The following is a 22051-nucleotide window of genomic DNA, read 5'->3' on the forward strand; positions in this document are numbered from 1 at the left end:
TATAAATAAATATATAAATTTACTTAATTAATTAATTGAAAGGATGCTTGACACTGATTGTCAGGATTTGGCTCATTTTTATAGCTTCTTATTTACTTAATTCGTATTAACGATTTTTGGCTTCCATATTATAGCTGCTTTGTCCTTGGTCGTTTAATTTAATGTCATACTGGTGCTTATTGTAAAGAGGATTAGGGAGAAAAAGAGTAAGTTAGCTTTTTATGAAATGTACAAACTTAAACTCTCTTTTCCCATCACAGCTTGGAAATAGCATTTCTTAAAACTAACTTATAATTAAGTAGCAATTAATTTTTTTGGTTTCCTCAGAATAAAAGTTTATTCTTTCAGGCGAGAAAATTTATTAATTTATTATTTATATATTTTTTTTATATTAATTCTGCTATGAAGGATCGCCATGTTTATATTTTTCTTTTTATCACTTTTATTTGTTTTTGAAAATAAACCATTATTGATTTAAAACGAACCCTGATTCCTAGATTAGTACAGAAATTGTATATTTAGCTGGCAATACATTTTTCGCTATTTAATTTAAGTTTCGATCATAAAAGGTAAACGCAAATTTAAGTCCAAAGAAGACATCAATGCAGGAATAAAATTAAGGCCGCTTGCTGAAGAGAAAGAAATACAATAACTTGACAAGATCTTATTAATTTTATTTCAAGCTCGAACTGAAGCAGTAGAAGGTTTTTTTTAAACAAGTTTTGATAAAGATATCTCAAACACTCGCGATACTGCACCAAATAACACTTTTATATTCTACAACTTTTAATTAAATTTAGAAAAAAATTTAATTTAATAGGTTAGAAAAGTATACTGTCTCTGTTAGCCTACTCCCGGGAGCAGTTGCCCAGGGAGCTCCTCGAGGAGGTAGAAATCAGTTTTAGCTCCCCAAAAACCTTTGTCTACCGAATTTTGCAATAACAATGAGGTGTAGGGATAACTTACATTATTAATGCAATATACTAACTGATAATCTCGATATTGTTTTTAAAAATTGTAAATGTTTTAAGATTTACAGTTTTGAAGTGTAAAGGAAAAACCTTGACAATTATTACAGTAAGAGAAAATATTTTAATAGTTTGCAGAAATTTTATTTTCTTTCCCAATAGTTGAGATAAAAGTTGCTGAATCAAACTCAAGTGAATCGAAGTAAAAATGTTATCATGATTCGTTCACATGAACAGTGTGATGTATGTATAAGATGTAACTTATAAGAAATTTCCCTCCATTTGTTCTAGAGATTTTTGGTAGTGTGTACTGTGTACATTGTGACTTCTGATAATAGAACAAAAGTGGAATACTTTGGTTCTTTAAATAGAGAGTTGGTTAAGTTTTGTATGTTTTTTTTGAGTAATGTATATGTAATTTCATCAGAAATGCAGTCAATAGATATAGAAGACTTCAGGCGGTTTGAGTTGAATTTTTTTGTGAAATAGTGATTTTCTCCATACAAGTGCTCTGTTGCCCAGTTTTATCACCTAGCAGTCTTCACGTTCTTTATATGACAGTAAGAAATTAATAGTTTTGTTTGTTTTTTTGAAAACTTCGAGAAAGAATTTTAAGTCTAGTTAAACTAAATTTTTAAAATAATTGGTGATTTTAAGCATGTTCTCTTACTGCAATTCAAAGCTGACAAAATTTCCCATAAACCTTGAATAATAAGGCTTTATTTTTATTTCCTTCAGTCTATTATATTACATTTCTATGACCCCCAAAAACTTTTCGCATCCTTTGCTGTTCCATACTCTCCTTACTTACGTTTTTTACTTCAAAAGTAAATTCTCTCAAAATTATTTCTAACTTAATACAAAATTAAAATTAGCTTGAAATCTTATTTTCTATCAATTCAAATACACCATACCATTTTCTTAGTAAATTTAACACAACTTATTGTAGTGTACACCTTACCTGTACCAATTCCATTTCTTGAAGTAGAATCAATTCATTTTCACTCTATATTTTATCCATGTGTAGTAACTCGGAATTATTTAAATATTTAGACCATTAAGCTTACATCTGTAAGGGTGAAAAAATTATATTTTCAAGCAGCCCTATTTTATTATACTTATCTACTTATCTGACTTCTTCAAGATCAGATTCATTATCAATCATGATAAATTAAAATTAAGAATAATTTATAGCAACTGAACGTGACTTAGATCCATTTAATTTAGATGGAACATTTTAAACTGTAGGTAATTTCAAAAACTTCAAAACTTAATTGCAAAATAGTACTTACCACATCGTTTTCAATTGAATCCCAAACATAAAATTTATGTTCAACTCTATTTATGACAAATATTTCTAAAAATTGTACTTCTATTGAACTAAAGATTTCATTAATTTTTTCAATAGGATGAAAAAATAACTGCCATTTCAGTCTAGTCAAAATTTATTTTGCCGAGCTTTCGACCTAGGGACTAGGTCATCTTCAGGGCTAGTTTAGAAAGTAATACTATTACATTTCAGGGTTGGTGTATCTTCTGTCTTGTCTGTTCATGGACTGACATGCAGTCTGTATTTAGCGCTTTAAAACTGTTTCAAAATCTTATTTTTTTTTTTTGTTATATACTTAAATTTTAAATACTTATCAAATAATATCTAACTTTACGGCTTCATAATTCCATAAAACTTCGAATAAAATCTAAATTTAAACTTCCCCAACTAAAACATTGTAGATTGCAGACATGCATATCAAATAGTATCTAACATTACGGCTTCATAATTCCATAAAACTTCGAATAAAATCTAAATTTAAACTTCCCCAACTAAAACATTGTAGATTGCAGACATGCATCACTCGCTTAAACCTCGCACGCCATAAAGGTTCCTCTGCCTGTTTATAATTCGGTTGGGATAAGAAACATCATCTTGCAGTCTCATTTCCTACAAGAGATCCTTTCTTCGTCATTGAAATGTACACGTGTCACAAGTAAAACAAATTTAACACAACAAAATACTGTACGTACTTAGAACGTATGTATGCCTATATTTTGATGAACATGTATTGTTCGTGTTGTTAGGCTAGGGTACCCGCAAGGACGCCAAGGTCCCTAAAGAAGTGGCCAGTCCACTTCCCTCTTACTGGAACTATTATCGTTTATGAACATCTTTGCATTTATAAGGTTTAGTTAAATTTGGAAAAAAATTTAATTGAAGCTACATATGAGGTTTAAAAAGTGCACTGTCTCTGTTAGCCTACTCCCGGGAGTAGTTGCCCGGGGAGCACCTCGAGGAGGTAGAGATCAGTTTTCGCTCCCCAAAGAACGCCTTTCTACCCACATCCGCATTCTACATGGTCTATTAAGCAGACACAGGGTTATGTAGAACTCCAAACAATTGAGATTGTAAAAATGGGTTTGGGGAAAATTGGAGGATAAGGAAAAAAGGTAAATAAATAGTTTAGTGACTGAGGGAAATACAGGGAGATCTGTCTGCATAGACCAGAAACTAGAATGACGTAAACCTAGATTTCTAGGTTACGTAGAGGATAGGGCAATTAGGGAAAAAGGGGGATAATCAGAAAGGCGTTCGGAAAAGAAGGGTTTTATGACTAGTGGGAAATTGGCCTTACAAAAAGATACAGACTTGAAGAAAAACCAGTATGCAAAACAAACAAAGAAAACAAAATTCAAGAAACAACTAGAAGACCATTAACAACAAAAACCTCAGCCTGAAATTAAACAAATAAACGTACAAACGACAAATTAAAAACAACCTAATCGTGTAATGTGTAAAATCGGAGCTAGTGTTTTTTTGTCACGAGGTGTTATGCAGAATGTGATACGAAATAAATATAATACAATATCTTATTAGTCTCTATAATTGATTCACAGTTGGCCTTAAAAAGCCAAAGAAAACATAGTTTAACATTAATAGTTACCACTAAAAGGTTTTAAATAATTATAATTCCATGTATTCATTTAAGTGATTAGGGTACATGCAATTAGTGAAATGATTGAATTTTTTCATGCATTATTATCATGCTGTTAATTACACCATATTAATTGAATATGAAAATGTAAAATAAGTGGAATTATAATAATTATTAAAACGCAAGATTATAATAGAAGTTTGTAAAAGTAAGTGAATCAATTATTATTACGATAATAAAACCCCAAAAGATTTCCGACTGACTGCAAAGCGATTAATGCAGAAACAATCAGACACCAGAGAACTACCTGTTGCTGGGAAAAGCTATGCTCCCCAAAGAATGAGGTCATATCCTGAAGCATAAAATGATAATATCCCGTCATAGAATGGCAGGGGCATACTGTCCTACTAATTACTTAAGGCATCCATTGAGTATCATAAAATATGGTTCCTTCGAATATAGCAGGGGCATACTTCCCAACTTACAACTAAGCAAACTTATAAACTAAATACTTACATACTTAATACTAAATTCTTAAATACTAAATACAGAAGCGATCCATTGTGATTCTTTAGACATGGTTTCCTCTTATATGGCAGATGTATTTTTCCGAACTAGTCACATAAGGCATAAGTTGTGATTCCTAAGATATAGTTTCTGGTAATATGACTGGTTTATATTTTCCCACTAATTACTTAAAGCAGTCATTGAGATTCCAAGGATATGGTTTCTTCTGATATGGCAAAGGCGAACTGCCCAACTTACAACTAAGCTAACTTATAAACTAAATACTTACATACTAAATACTCAATACTTACTAAATACTCAATAATTAAATACAAAACATTGAAGCGATCCAATAAGATTCCTAAGAAAAGTTTCATCTGATAAGGCAGGGGCAAACTGCCCAACTTACAACTAACTAACTTATAAACTAAATACATACTAAATACTAAAGACTTAAATACTAAATACTGATGGGATCCATTGAGATTCCTAAGATAAGTTTCTTCTGATATGGCAGGGGTAATCTGCCCAACTTACAACTAAGTTAACTTATAAACTAAATACATACTAAATAATAAATACTGAAGTGATCCATTGAGATTCCTAAGATAAGTTTCTTCTGATATGCTAGGGGCAAACTGCCCAACTTACGACTAAGCTAACTTATAAACTAAATACATACTAAATACTAAATGCTTAAATACTAATGGGATCCATTGAGATTCCTAAGATAAGTTTCTCCTGATATGCCAGGGGCAAACTGCCCAACTTACGACTAAGCTAACTTATAAACTAAATACATACTAAATACTAAATGCTTAAATACTAATGGGATCCACTGAGATTCCTAAGATAAGTTTTTTCTGATATGGCAGAGGCAAACTGCCCAACTTACAACTAAGTTAACTTATAAAATAAATAATTACATACTAAATACTTAAATACTAAATACTGAAGTGATCCACTAAAATTCCTAAGATAAGTTTCTTCTGATATGCCAGGGGCAAACTGCCCAACTTACGACTAAGCTAACTTATAAACTAAATACATACTAAATACTAAATGCTTAAATACTAATGGGATCCACTGAGATTCCTAAGATAAGTTTTTTCTGATATGGCAGAGGCAAACTGCCCAACTTACAACTAAGTTAACTTATAAAATAAATAATTACATACTAAATACTTAAATACTAAATACTGAAGTGATCCACTAAAATTCCTAAGATAAGTTTCTTCTGATATGCCAGGGGCAAACTGCCCAACTTACGACTAAGCTAACTTATAAACTAAATACATACTAAATACTAAATGCTTAAATACTAATGGGATCCATTGAGATTCCTAAGATAAGTTTCTTCTGATATGCCAGGAGCAAACTGCCCAACTTACGACTAAGCTAACTTATAAACTAAATACATACTAAATACTAAATGCTTAAATACTAATGGGATCCATTGAGATTCCTAAGATAAGTTTCTTCTGATATGCGAGGGGCAAACTGCCCAACTTACATCTAAGCTAACTTATAATCTAAATACATACTAAATAATTAAATACTAAATACTGAAGTAATCCATTGAGATTTCTAAGGTAAGTTTCTTCTGATATGCCAGAGGCAAACTGCCCAGCTTTCAACTAAGCTAACTTATAAATTAAATATTTACGTACTAAATACTGAAGTGATCCATTGAGATTCCTAAGATAAGTTTCTTCTGATATGCCAGGGGCAAACTGCCCAACTTACAACTAAGCTAACTTATAAATTAAATATTTACATACTAAATACTTAAATACTAAATACTGAAGTGATCCACTGAGATTCCTAAGATAAGTTTCTTCTGATATGCCAGGGGCAAACTGCCCAACTTACATCTAAGCTAACTTATAATCTAAATACATACTTAATACTAAATAATTAAATACTAATGGGATCCATTGAGATTCCTAAGATAAGTTTCTTCTGATATGGCAGGGGCAAACTGCCCAACCTACAACTATGTTAACTTATAAACTAAATATTTACATACTAAATACTTAAATACTAAATACTGAAGAGATCCATTGAGATTCCTAAGATAAGTTTCTTCTGATATGCCAGGGGCAAACTGCTCAACTTACATCTAAGCTAACTTATAATCTAAATACATACTAAATACTAGATAATTAAATACTAAATACTGAAGTGATCCATTGAGATTTCTAAGATAAGTTTCTTCTGATATGCCGGGGGCAAACTGCCCAACTTACATCTAAGCTAACTTATAAACAAAATACATACTAAATACTTAAATACTAAATACTGATGGGATCCATTGAGATTCCTAAGATCAGTTTCTTCCGATATGGCAGGGGCAAACTGCCCAACTTACAACTAAGCTAACTTATAAACTAAATACATACTAAATACTAAATGCTTAAATACTAATGGGATCCATTGAGATTCCTAAGATATGGTTTCTTCTGATATAGCAGGGGCATACTGCCCAACTAACAACTATTCTAACTTATAAACTAAACACCTACACAATTGATACTAAATACTGAAGCGATCCATTGTGATTCCTAAGATATGGTTTCTTCTGATATAGCAGGGGCATACTGCCCAACTTACAACTATTCTAACTTATAAACTAAACACCTAAATACTAAATACGGAAGCGATCCATTGAGATTCCTAAGTAATGGTTTCTTCTGATATAGCAGGGGCAAACTGCCCAACTTACAACTATTCTAACTTATAAACTAAATACCTACATACTTAATACTAAATACTTAAATACTAAATACTGAAGCGATCCATTGAGATTCCTAAGATATGGTTCCTTCTGATATAGCAGGGGCATACTGCCCAACTTACAACTATTCTAACTTATAAACTAAACACCTAAATACTAAATACGGAAGCGATCCATTGAGATTCCTAAGTAATGGTTTCTTCTGATATAGCAGGGGCAAACTGCCCAACTTACAACTATTCTAACTTATAAACTAAATACCTACATACTTAATACTAAATACTTAAATACTAAATACTGAAGCGATCCATTGAGGTTCCTGAGATATGGTTTCATCTTATGTAGCATGGGCATACTGCCCAACTTACAACTACGCTAACTTATAAACTAAATACGTATATACTTAATATATACTAAATACTGAAGCGATCCATTGAGATTCCTAAGATATGGTTTCTTCTGATACAGCAGGGGCATTGTGCCCAAATTACAACTATTCTAACTTATAAACTAAATACCTACATTCTTAATAGTAAATACTTAAATACTAAATACTGAAGCGATCCATTGAGATTCCTAAGATATGGTTTCTTCTGATGTAGCAGGGGCATACTGCCGAACTTACAACTAAGCTAACATAAACTAAATACCTACATACTAAATACTGAAGCGATCCATTGAGGTTCCTAAGATCTGGTTTCTTCTGATGTAGCAGGGGCATACTGCCCAACTTACAACTAAGCTAACTTATAAACTAAACACCTACATACTAAATACTGAAGCGATCCATTGAGGTTCCTAAGATCTGGTTTCTTCTGATGTAGCAGGGGCATACTGCCCAACTTACAACTAAGCTAACTTATAAACTAAACACCTACATACTTAATAGTAAATACTTAAATACTAAATACTGAAGCGATCCATTGAGGTTCCTAAGATATGGTTTCTTCTGATGTAGCAGGGGCATACTGCCGAACTTACAACTAAGCTAACATAAACTAAATACCTACATACTTAATACTAAATACTTAAATACTAAATACTGGAGCGATCCATTGAGATTCCTAAGATATGGTTTCTTTTGATATAACTGGGGTATACTGCCCAACTTACAACTAAGGTAGCTTATAAACTAAATACCTACATACTTAATACTAGATACTTAATCACTAAATACTTAAGCGATCCATTTTGATTCTTAAGATATGGTTTCTTGTTGTATGGCTGATGCATCCTGCCAAACTAATTACATAAAGCTTTGTTGTGATTCCTAAGATATGGTTTGTTGTGATATGACAGGTTATATTTCCCAACTAAGTGCCTAAGGCTTCCATTGAGATTCCAAATTTGTGGTTCTTCTTACTAATTATTATTAGTGTTCTATTTACACGCAAGGTCAATGTATTCACAAGAATAAAAATATTACATTTCTTTATGCGTTGTTGTCGACTAACTGTTTGTAAAGGTACATGAGCTTCTAAATATTGGATAAGTAATTCATTTAAAATTTACATAAACCGTTAAAAAAAAAAAAAAAAATTATACTTTTATCTTCACACGTTTTGAATTTAAAACAAAGGATTTCATCTATTGAGAGATTAACTTCTATGGATTGTTAATCTACTGCAGCGAAAACAAGTCCATGATCATTAAGCTCTCAACAGAAAGAAAACTTATCCCAAACAATTAATTCAAAAACGTTGAACATAATAAATAAAAGCACACCTAGAAATTATGTAAAATTTAAATTCATTCCTCATAAAGAATATAAGAACATATACCGTTTCTGTATTGCATTGGAACTTACGATATAAAGCCCGTAGACGCTCCGCGCCGAGTTATCTTATAAGCTCTTTAAAAAAAAATAGTAACTCGGACGGTGGATATTTAATACCGAATTATTTTGACGTTTTCGGATTATCAATATACTCGGATATCTGGTACATCAATATCCTTAAAACTATACCTATTTTTATAAATAATTCTTAAAACTATACCCACTTTTATAACTAGTTTTTAAAACTATACCTACTTCTATATCTAATTCTTAAAACTATACTTATTTCTACATTTAATTCTTAAAACTATACCTATTTTTATAACTAATTCTTAAAACTATACCAATTTTATAACTTATTCTTAAGACTACCTACATTAAGTTTAATTCTTAAAACTGTACTTATTTCTAACAAATAATTCTTAAAACTATACCTACTTCTGTATCTAATTCTTATAACTATATCTAATTCTTATAATTATACCTATTTTTATAACTAATTCTTAAATATACCTAGTTTTATACCTAATTCTTAAAAGTATACCTACTTTTATGACTAATTCTTATTACTATACCAACTTCTGTATGTAATTCTTAAAACTATACGTATTTCTACAACTAATTCTTATTACTATTCCTACTTCTGTATCTAATTCTTAAAATTATACATATTTCTACAACTAATTCATAAAACTATACCTATTTCTATATCTAGTTCTTAAAACTACCTACTTTTATAACTATTTCTTAAGACTACCTACTTTAAATTTAATTCTTAAAACTATACTTATTTCTACAACTAATTCTTAAAACTACCTACTTTTGTAACTAATTCTTAAAATTATGCCTACTTCTATATCTAATTCTTAAAGCTATACCTATTTCTACAACTAATTCTTAAAACTATACCTACTTTTATGACTAATTCTTATTAATATACCTACTTCTATATCTAATTCTTAAAACTATACCTACTTCTATATCTAAAACTTAAAACTATACCTACTTTTATGACTAATTCTTATTACTATACCAACTTCTGTATGTAATTCTTAAAACTACACGTATTTCTACAACTAATTCTTATTACTATACCTACTTCTGTATCTAATTCTTAACATTATACATATTTCTACAACTAATTCTTAAAACTACACCTAATTCTATATCTAGTTCTTAAAACTACCTACTTTTATAACTATTTCTTAAGACTACCTACTTTAAATTTAATTCTTAAAACTATACTTATTTCTACAACTAATTCTTAAAACTACCTACTTTTGTAACTAATTCTTAAAATTATGCCTACTTCTATATCTAATTCTTAAAGCTGTACCTATTTCTACAACTAATTCTTAAAACTATACCTATTTTTATAACTAATTCTTAAAACTATACCAATTTTATAACTAATTCTTAAGACTACCTACTTCAAGTTTAATTCTTAAAACTGTACTTATTTCTAGAACTGATTCTTAAAACTATACCTACTTCTGTATCTAATTCTTATAACTATATCTAATACTATACCTATTTTTATAACTAATTCTTAAATATACCTAGTTTTATATCTAATTCTTAAAAGTATACCTACTTTTATGACTAATTCTTATTACTTTACCTACTTCTATATCTAATTCTTAAAACTATGCCTATTTCTACAACTAATTCTTATTACTATACCTACTTCTGTATCTAATTCTTAAAACTATACCTATTTCTACAACTAATTCTTAAAACTATACCTATTTCTATATCTAGTTCTTAAAACTACCTACTTTTATAACTATTTCTTAAGACTACCTACATTAAATTTAATTCTTAAAACTATACTTATTTCTACAACTAATTCTTAAAACTTTACCTACTTTTATAGGTAATTCCTAAAACTATACCTATTTGTACAACTAATTCTTAAAACTACCTACTTTTATAACTAATTCTTAAAATTATGCCTACTTCTATATCTAATTCTTAAAGCTAATTACTTTTATAACTAATTCTTAAAAGTATATCTACTTCTACATCTAATTCTTAAATCTATAGCTACTTTTATAACTAATTTGTTAAACTGCCTACTTCTATATCTAATACTTAAAACTATAGCTACTCTTATAAAAAATTCTTAAAACTATACCTACTTCTATATCTAATTTTTAAAACTATACGTACTTCTATATCTAATTCTTAAGACTATACCTACTTTATATTTAATTCATAAAACTATACTTATTTCTACAACTAATTCTTAAAACTAGACCTATGTGACAACTAATACTTAATTCTTTAGCTATTCTAAAAGTAATGCATTACTTAAACTAAACTACAACTAATACTGTAACTAAAACTAGGCCATCTATCAGTTTGTATAGCCACTTATGATAGAGCCAATTCTTAAAACTATGTTTTTTACATGGATGATAATTAGTTAATAAAAATAGTTTTGATATAGATATCTCAAACGTTCGCGATACTGCACCAGATAATACTTTTATATTCTGGAACTTTTAATTAAATTTGGAAAAAAAATTATTTTAATAGGTTGGAAAAGTGTACTGTCTCTGTTAGCCTACTCCCGGGAGTAGTTGCCCAGGGAGCACCTCGAGGAGGTAGAGATCAGTTTTCGCTCCCCAAAAACCTATATCTACTGTATTTCTTAATAACAATAAGTAATAGGAATAACTTTCAATGTACTAACTGGAAACCTCGATATTGCTTTAGATCAACTTTTGGAAGTAATTAACTTACCCATTTCTCATAAAAATCTTATAAATTCACTTAGTGTTTTTTAAATCTAAGATATTTTTATCTTTCTTTTTATTCAATGCATAGGTAAATTTTAAATACTTATCAGATAATATCTAACTTTATGTTATGGCTTCATAATTCCGTAAAATTTCGTGTAAAATCTAAATTGAAACTTCCCACACTAAAAAATTCTACAATAGTTTGTAGCCATGTATCACTTGAATTCTTAAATCATTTCATTAATTATTTTTAGTTTAAACTAATTGAATTTCTATTAAAACTTTTAACTTGGCAGTTCTTATTCAATAATTTTTTTTTTTTTTTTTTTTTTTTGGCGCATCAACAGCTGAGGTTATTGGCGCCCGGAGCTTTTTCCAGTGCACTGCCGGCCTCCGGACAGTGTTCTCTCGTTACAGACAACACTGTCCATCACCGGACAGTGAGCTGTAAGAAGCTCCTAGGAAGAGAAAATCTAAGGGTCAGCTGCTGGATTCGAACCCGGGACCTCCGCGTGGGAGTCCAGTATGCTAACCACATAGCTAATCCCTTCCCTCCTCTTATTCAATAATATAATGAGTATTATTACTTACTTGTTTTTGTCTAAAATTTAAGTTCTGGGTGACTCCTTACTTCATAATTTGGACTATTGATGGTTGTTTTAGCAAAGAAATATCCCAAGGTGCAAAGCGCTATTTCAATAATGAAGTTGCAAAAAAAAAAAAAAAACTAAGCACAAATTCAAAAATTTAATTTAAATATTTACTTAGTATGTACATACTGTCTAAAATGAATTTTAGAAATAACCACAGATTTAAAAAAAATCAATTAACAAAAAAATTAAATAAAATAATAATAAAAATTAATTTGAAGTTAAAATGTAAAAATTAATAAAGTGGATTAGAAAAATAATAAAAGAAATAAGAATCATTGCTTGTCCAGGCATGCAAGATTCATTGGTCGACCACGTGCTAATTCAATTTTTTTAATTTTTTAATAAAAAAATATCTAAAACTCAGTAAATTTAATATAGTTGTATCACTAATTTAATTTTCTACTAATTTTAATAAAAATTTGATTGAATTTAATTGAAAAAATAATAAAATCTTACTTACATGAACAGCATAGATGTTCACTGGTCGGGAGCACAATGGCAACTGACTAGTGATGGGCTATTTGAGCGGACTCGTTCCATTGGAACGAGTCCGATGGTGGAACGAGTTGATTCAAATCCCTATTTTTAAAAAAAGTGATTCCGCCCCGCCCCAAAAAATTTAGGCAAATAAAAATGAAAATGAGGCAGCAGAAGGTTGGGAACGATTAAACATAAGAACAAATGTCACGCAATTTATTATATTATTATATCATTAAATGTTAGCTTTCCCAGTTAATAACAAAACTATATTTCTTTAACACACATTGAGTACTATCCCTAATTTCCAATTGCTCTGATAAATATAAAATTAACAACGTAATACAAATATTAACACAAAAATAGGCTAGTCAAATATAAATTAAAGCAATGCAGTTTTGTCATTATCTAGCTTGACCACTAGAAGACTGGAGTTAACTTACTTCAAGAGTATTCAAGGTAGAGAAACGGAAATGGGTAGGAAATTATTCCATAAAAATTCTAACCCTTCAAAATTATAATTACTCATAATATTTATTTACTAAGAATTGAATATCAAGCTTTTAAAATATTATCTTATTGTTTTACAAAAAGAAAAAGCTGTGTGCTTAATCTTAAACTTAGCGCTGGACACTTACTCTCATCTTCATTGGCGTAAGTTTGAACGTGTACATGTCAGCTAGACGGTCAAAGTAAAACTGGGCCAAAATTTAGTATTACCTAACTGGTTTACTTAGTGTAGTATCCCTCCCACTCTATCACCTATTTCACAAACATTCATCGATTAAAAATATTTTTTAGTTAAATATTCGTTTCATTGGAATACAAAAAACATTATAACGCTTTCTTAAGATGATTTGAATTTTTAAAATTTGTTTTTGTCCATTACTCTTATAAAATACGAAGAATTTCAAATAAAATATAATATACAAACACAGAATGATCTAGTGTGCAGGTGGAGTCAGTCGTAGTTACCATGACAACGGAACCGTTAAACGACTCCGGCCCAGCTCTAGCATTTTCATTGGTTAAATCCACTGGAGTTGGTGGAGTCGAATCCGGAGTGATTTAAATCCTTTTGAAACCGGACTCGTTCCATTTTTTCGTTCACTGAATCTAGCCAATAGAAATTGCTGGAGCTGGAACCGGAGTTGTTTAACGGTTCCATTGCTATGGTAACGAGGACTGACTCCACCTGCACACTAGATCATTGTGTTTGTATATTATATTTTATTTGAAATTCTTCGTATTTTATAAGAGTAATGGACAAAAACCAATTTTAAAAATTAAAATCATCTTAAGAAATAATGTTATAATGTTTTTTGTATTCAAATAAAACGAATATTTAACTAAAAATTATTTCCAATCGATGAATGTTTGTGAAATTGGTGATAGAGTGGGAGGGATACTGCAGTAAGTAAACCAATTAGGTAATACTAAATTTTGGCTCAGTGTTACTTTGACTGTCTCACGGTCATGTACACGGTTAAACTTACCCAATGAAGATAAGAATAAGAGTGTCCAGCGCTATGTTAAAGATTAAGCACACAGCTTTTTCTTTTCGTAAGATAATGAGATAATATTTTTAAAGCTTGATATACAAGTCCTAGTAAATAAATATTTCTTTATTTATGAGTAATTATCATTTTGCTTGAAGGGTTAGAATTTTTTTTATGGGAATAATTTCCTACCCATTTCCGTTTCTCTATCTTGGATCCTCTTGAAGCACATTAACTCCAGTCTTCCAGTGGTCAAGCTAGATAATGACTAAACAGCATTGCTTTAATTTTTATAATTGACTAGTCTATTTTTATGTTAATTTTTGTGTTACGTTGTTAATTTTATATTTATCAGTGCAATTGGAAATTAGGGATAGTACTCAATGTGTGTTAAAGAAATATAGTTTTGTTATTAACTGGGAAAGCTAACATTTAATGATATTTTTTAATAAATTGCGTGACAATGTTACTAATGCATAGGGTAAGTACAGAGACCGGAATCGGTGAACGAGTTGTTGGAATCGATTCCAACCCTGGAACTGATTCAAATCCAACGAGTCCAAAGACGGACTCGTTCTGCCCATCACTACAACTGACTAGTGATGGGCTATTTGAGCGGACTCGTTCCATTGGAACGAGTCCGATGGTGGAACGAGTTGATTCAAATCCCTATTTTTAAAAAAAGTGATTCCGCCCCGCCCCAAAAAATTTAGGCAAATAAAAATGAAAATGAGGCAGCAGAAGGTTTGGAACGATTAAACATAAGAACAAATGTCACGCAATTTATTATATTATTATATCATTAAATGTTAGCTTTCCCAGTTAATAACAAAACTATATTTCTTTAAAACACATTGAGTACTATCCCTAATTTCCAATTGCTCTGATAAATATAAAATTAACAACGTAATACAAATATTAACACAAAAATAGGCTAGTCAAATATAAATTAAAGCAATGCAGTTTTGTCATTATCTAGCTTGACCACTAGAAGACTGGAGTTAACTTACTTCAAGAGTATTCAAGGTAGAGAAACGGAAATGGGTAGGAAATTATTCCATAAAAATTCTAACCCTTCAAAATTATAATTACTCATAATATTTATTAACTAAGAATTGAATATCAAGCTTTTAAAATATTATCTTATTGTTTTACAAAAAGAAAAAGCTGTGTGCTTAATCTTAAACTTAGCGCTGGACACTCTTACTCTCATCTTCATTGGCGTAAGCTTGAACGTGTACATGTCAGCTAGACGGTCAAAGTAAAACTGGGCCAAAATTTAGTATTACCTAACTGGTTTACTTAGTGTAGTATCCCTCCCACTCTATCACCTATTTCACAAACATTCATCGATTGAAAATATTTTTTAGTTAAATATTCGTTTCATTGGAATACAAAAAACATTATAACGCTTTCTTAAGATGATTTGAATTTTTAAAATTTGTTTTTGTCCATTACTCTTATAAAATACGAAGAATTTCAAATAAAATATAATATACAAACACAGAATGATCTAGTGTGCAGGTGGAGTCAGTCGTAGTTACCATGACAACGGAACCGTTAAACGACTCCGGCCCAGCTCTAGCATTTTCATTGGTTAAATCCACTGGAGTTGGTGGAGTCGAATCCGGAGTGATTTAAATCCTTTTGAAACCGGACTCGTTCCATTTTTTCGTTCACTGAATCTAGCCAACAGAAATTGCTGGAGCTGGAACCGGAGTTGTTTAACGGTTCCATTGCTATGGTAACGAGGACTGACTCCACCTGCATACTAGATCATTGTGTTTGTATATTATATTTTATTTGAAATTCTTCGTATTATATAAGAGTAATGGACAAAAACAAATTTTAAAAATTAAAATCATCTTAAGAAAGCGTTATAATGTTTTTTGTATTCAAATAAAACGAATATTTAACTAAAAATTATTTCCAATCGATGAATGTTTGTGAAATTGGTGATAGAGTGGGAGGGATACTGCAGTAAGTAAACCAATTAGGTAATACTAAATTTTGGCTCAGTGTTACTTTGACTGTCTCACGGTCATGTACACGGTTAAACTTACCCAATGAAGATAAGAATAAGAGTGTCCAGCGCTATGTTAAAGATTAAGCACACAGCTTTTTCTTTTCGTAAGATAATAAGATAATATTTTTAAAGCTTGATATACAAGTCCTAGTAAATAAATATTTCTTTATTTATGAGTAATTATCATTTTGCTTGAAGGGTTAGAATTTTTTTTATGGGAATAATTTCCTACCCATTTCCGTTTCTCTACCTTGGATCCTCTTGAAGCACGTTAACTCCAGTCTTCCAGTGGTCAAGCTAGATAATGACTAAACAGCATTGCTTTAATTTTTATAATTGACTAGTCTATTTTTATGTTAATTTTTGTGTTACGTTGTTAATTTTATATTTATCAGTGCAATTGGAAATTAGGGATAGTACTCAATGTGTGTTAAAGAAATATAGTTTTGTTATTAACTGGGAAAGCTAACATTTAATGATATTTTTTAATAAATTGCGTGACATTTTTACTAATGCATAGGGTAAGTACAGAGACCGGAATCGGTGAACGAGTTGTTGGAATCGATTCCAACCCTGGAACTGATTCAAATCCAACGAGTCCAAAGACGGACTCGTTCTGCCCATCACTACAACTGACTGCAAAAATCCGTTAGTCGCCATATTTGAACTTGGATTTTTTATAAAATCAAATTTAAGCATAATTCTGTTTAAAATGGATTAATAACAAGTTAATTTAGATAAAAAAATGATTTTCCCACAGTAATAATTGTTTTAAAGTCTTTTTTTAAATAATTATTTTGGGACTACTTTATGACGTCACTCGTAAGCACGTGGTGCTGCGGAAGAATACAAAAAGTAGTTCCAATTAAAAATTAATAATACTAATTATTTTCTTTTAAAAAATGAGAGAATATTAAATTATTAAATTGAATTAAATTGTTAAAAATTTATTTTCCACTAGAAATTGTTTTTTAGGGCAAAAATGGGCACCTATACTTCTGACCTTCTTTTGCTAATTCTTGAAAATCTGCTCGATAGATTTTCTTGAAATTTGGAATTTTAACAAAATAATAGGTAATGTTTAATAATAAATTAGTGGTAAAACGTAATATTTTATTTAAATGCTAGTTTACGAGTTAGACCTAGGGCTGAAGGTGTACTCCAAAAGTGGTCTCAAAATAAGATTTCAGAATACGGTTTTCAATATAATTTATGTAATATTGCCTTAATAAGAAGCACACAAAGTTTGAACAAAATCTTTGAAGCCGTTTTTAAGAAAATCTGTAATAACTACTTAACCTATTACCTACCCATATACCTGGCGAATTTCCACGAACCTACGAAATAATTTCATCTTTTAAGTCAATATTTGTATAAAATCTTCATTGCCTGTAATTCTACATTAGTGGTAAGATCTTAATCTTGCACTGAAATTGTTTCATATGTATGCCTTAGAGTGGAAAACCTAGTTACGACAATGTTCTTTCATAATGAAATTTTAGCTCGCAATTACTGATCGTGTACGCATTATAATTGAATTTTACATCATATTGAAGAATAATGGTTAAGTTTAGGCGGAAACTTTTACCTGTGAGCCATTTTTTAAATAACTCAGATCAGCCTTTTGCCCATTCTTCCTTTTATCTGCAAGTGCACTCAGTCAGTTTCTTTTCTATTGGTTAATATTAATTAAAAAACTAAATTTAGGTTTTACTTTTGTGATGTACATGGTTTATACATGTTATATTAAGCTTAAGAACAGTTAAGACCCTAAATGTGATGTTCCGTTCACCAAGATAGCTCGAAAACCAATACTCAATACATACGTTCAATATTTACTTTTCTGATTGATAAATATAGCAATTTTAGAGCAAATTAATGTATGTTTAACAATAATATACACCCTAGAATCCTGAATTTAATATACCTGCAAAGAAATGAGAATCTGGAATCTCATTTCGTTCAAAATACCTTCCAATTATGTGATCTACCATCATCTACAAGAACAGTAAGCCGTCTAATATCTAATAAAATTTCATAATAGTTACGTATTCTATGTAAATTTGTTATTTTTTATTTATACTTGTAAAGTTTGGTGGAAAAGAGGTAGGTAGTGTTCTACCGCTCAATTCTGGTTCATCTTTTTACCCAAAATAGCTTCAATTAGATGGTTCATCATCAAAGAAAATCAAACTGAGCTTAAAAGCAAAGATGAATTTGTGGAGAATTATGGGAAGTTTGTAGTGCCATTTCAAATATTAACTAATTTCTGTTTCTTTCTTTTTCATCTCCTCATAAGAGTTTTTCATTGCATTTATGTTCCTTAGAAATTAAACAGCTTTTGTTTTGTTAGCTTTATGGTAGGTATAGTTATTTTTATTTTGTATTAATTTATTTCTTAGTAAATTCAAGAGATGTAATTTTACTTTTCAGCAAATTTTCCTGGCTGACGGATATATCCATGTGAGTAAAATGCGTAATTCATAAATTGTAATTATTGTGTGTACTTTCAGAAATAATGCCATTAATCTATCGTGCCTATCTATCCAGAAGATTTGTCAAATTATGGTTGTAAAAGTTATAGAGGTGGGAGAAAGTGGATTTTCAGAGATTTTTAGTTGCTGAATTCTAAACCTAAACCACTCAATGTCAACTGTTTTTCTACCTTCTCCATTTAGGGTTACTTCAAAGAAAATTCAAGCTTCTAATTTTTCAGAAGTAGTTCTTATAATAATTGCTGATAAATTGCAATATTTACATTTATGCGGATGTTCTTAGTGGTCGGCAATGAATTCAGGTTGGCTTTAAATAAAATGATACATTAGAAGAGTACAGGAAACGTTAAAAATTACATCCCGTGATGTTAATAATTTCTATGAAAGGATATTAAATGGAACTCCTGTTTTAGTTATTAAAAGCTTCCTCTGTTATGATAAGGAAATAAAATAATTATATTTTTGGTAATCTCTTTCCAGGATTTCATTACAACATTGACAGGGCTAGACACAACTAATAGATGAAACATGGTAAAATGTAACATAAACTTTCAAATAAAATTTTCAAATCCGATAAGCGATATCACAGTAATATGTTTCAAATTCATAAATTTCTAAAACGTGTTCTGATGGATAGAGCTTTTGCTTTGAATGAATGAACTGCTTTTTGTATTAATGCCCCCTTAAAGTTATATTAATCTTTATTCACCTTCTATGTATTATTTGAAACATAACGTTTAATTTATTTAATTCATCATATGTGTATTACAGAAATAATTGCCAATTTCAGTCATTATTTTTTTATTTTTTGTCAACCTTTCGTCCTGGGACTAGGACATCTTCAGGGCTCATGCAATTATATGTCGTCGCCTAAGAAGTGATACCTCGTAACTAGAAAATATCAACTTTACAGGAGAAGGAAAAAAACAGGATATAAAATTCATTTTAAGGCATACAGTAATTCTTCTTTCAATATTAACTATTAGTGTGACTGTCGTCTTGAAAGTGCATGATTGAAAACAATTTTTTTTTCAACATTTATATATAAAAATGTAATTTTCGTTGAAATTTTAGTTACGAGGTATCACTTCTTAGGCGACGATGTGTTGATACATTGTTCCATCTAAGATTATTGTGTCTTCTGTCCTGACTGTTTAGATACTGGAATTAATTACTGGGAATTAGTTCCTGGTTTAGTTTAGATACTGGGAATATTGGGTTGGGTGCTGTTTAGAATTAATTCATAAAGGGGTAAAAATTTATTATTAACCAACTACGGTTTTGTTTTAATGTGCAGTCTAATCGTAAAGAAATATGATTGTAATTGACTGTTGTGGAGAGCCATACCTCAACTTCATTTATAGTCTGCTATGTCGCAATAACAAAATTGCTCACAAAAATAGTTTTCAAGGTTAATGATAAGAACTATTTGTGTTTATTAGTAATGTACCATGTTTTTAATTTAGTTCTCTTTTTTCCTTTACAGAGTGCCTTCGTCCCTCGGCCCTTTTTAGCCGTTCGCCGGCACGCAGTTAGCCTTGGAGGACCCTTCTTTACATCTAGCAGCACTTCCCAACTTAAGTTGAGGTGATTCGCATCCACTTCTACATTCTGCTCATTAAAAGGAATTTAGAACATCTACCACACATTCTTGTAGAGCTGTAATTCAGGTAGTATTATCTCTTATTGATAATTAAAGTATTGTTAATTGATCGATTGATATTGTCAACTGATCCATTAATCCTAAAGGGAGAAAGATTATTGCCAATTTCAGTCATTATATTTTATTAATTATTTTGCCAAGCTTTCAACTTAGAGACTAGGCCATCTTCAGGGCTTATACTTACTTATTAGCAGTCATAATATTTTTTACATTGTTACATCGAAGTGTTGTGTCTTCTGCCCTGACAGTTTAGACACTGGTGTTAGGTGCTGTTTAGTATTAATTCATAAAGGAGTAAACATTTATTATTAACTAAATTTGTTTTTAATTTTTACAGCAGTAAATATGTATAATAGTAAAGAAAGCTTCTTAAAACTAGAAATACCTCATTAAACATTTTTTTATTGAATAATGTTGATTTCAGAAATAAAACAGCGAATACTGGAGTAGTGCCTGCAAAACGTCTCATCAAATTTTACCAAAATTAAAAATACATTGAAGTACATCTATCCAATAGAAAAATACAAAAGTTTATTTAATAAATGAGTTATAAAAACACATACACAATTGTAAAATGTAATTGTATTGTAATTTTGAATTTAATCTATTTAGTTTTATATTTTAAGTTTGCTAACAATAAAATGAAAACTCATTAATTCAGAAAAGTCTTCATTTATTTACCTATTTTGTCCTAATCTAATTGTTTTAAATTATATTTATATAAAAAATAAAAATATTAAAAGTGATTAAAATGCCAAAATAGAAGAAACAAAAATCAACTAAATGAGGTTGGAAAGAAATATACTTAAATAGAATAAAAAAGAAATAGTTTTAAAAATGGCCACTAGGTAACAGCACTTACTGGAAAAAAGTAATAATAGTACTTTCAAAAAGCGGCACTAGGTAACAGCACTAACTGGACCTCTATATATAGAACAGTAAATTTTCTTCAGTACCATCTATGAGTCTATGGGGCGAGGACGTCCCGTCGGTCTCCAAAAATAATAGTTTTAAAAAGCGCCACCAGGGGGCAACACTAACTGGACTTTTAAATATAAAACTGTAATAAATTTCCTTCAGTATCATCTGAGACTTCAAGGAGAGAGGATACTCTGTCGTCGGTCTCTTTTAAATATGTCTGAAATGTTTGAAAATAAATGTGTTAAATCGAAAAATGATCATCTAGAAGATGGTGGAGACCGCAACTGCTCTTGTAGTCGAACTTTCCAAATATATGTCAAACTTATTTGAAAATATAAATGTTTTGTTTAAGTTAAGGTATAAATAGATGTAGTGCTAAAAGTAAATTATATTTTATCTTAGTTAAGAAGGTTCATTATTTGATACAGTGTGGTAAGATAATAAAAGAATAAACAGTGTGGTAGCAGCAGAAGGTACAGAATGCCCCACCCTCCCACCCTGCGAATTTAACTTAGCCATATAGAAGCCAAGTCAAAATGGCCACTATCGAAGGAACATTCATTTATTGCCTTTTTTTCAGCGAATACAATTTATTGTAGCTTCTTTTTAATAAAATTTATTAATAATAACATAAAACCACCTAATTATAATTAT

General features: G+C 30.1%; 1 long non-coding RNA gene across 1 annotated transcript; it reads left to right on the plus strand.

The window, feature by feature from the left end:
* The first annotated feature begins 1233 nt into the window (after positions 1-1233).
* On the plus strand, positions 1234-21428 carry LOC141458879 (uncharacterized). Its single transcript, XR_012461255.1, has 4 exons — positions 1234-1528; positions 18752-18781; positions 20300-20483; positions 20901-21428. It is a non-coding gene; the product is annotated as an uncharacterized lncRNA (long non-coding RNA).
* The last annotated feature ends 623 nt before the right edge of the window (positions 21429-22051 follow it).

The sequence above is a fragment of the Rhodnius prolixus genome, unplaced genomic scaffold (assembly GCF_049639745.1).
Source record: "Rhodnius prolixus isolate KJV_2025 unplaced genomic scaffold, Rpr scaffold_5, whole genome shotgun sequence".
Lineage (NCBI taxonomy): Eukaryota > Metazoa > Arthropoda > Insecta > Hemiptera > Reduviidae > Rhodnius > Rhodnius prolixus.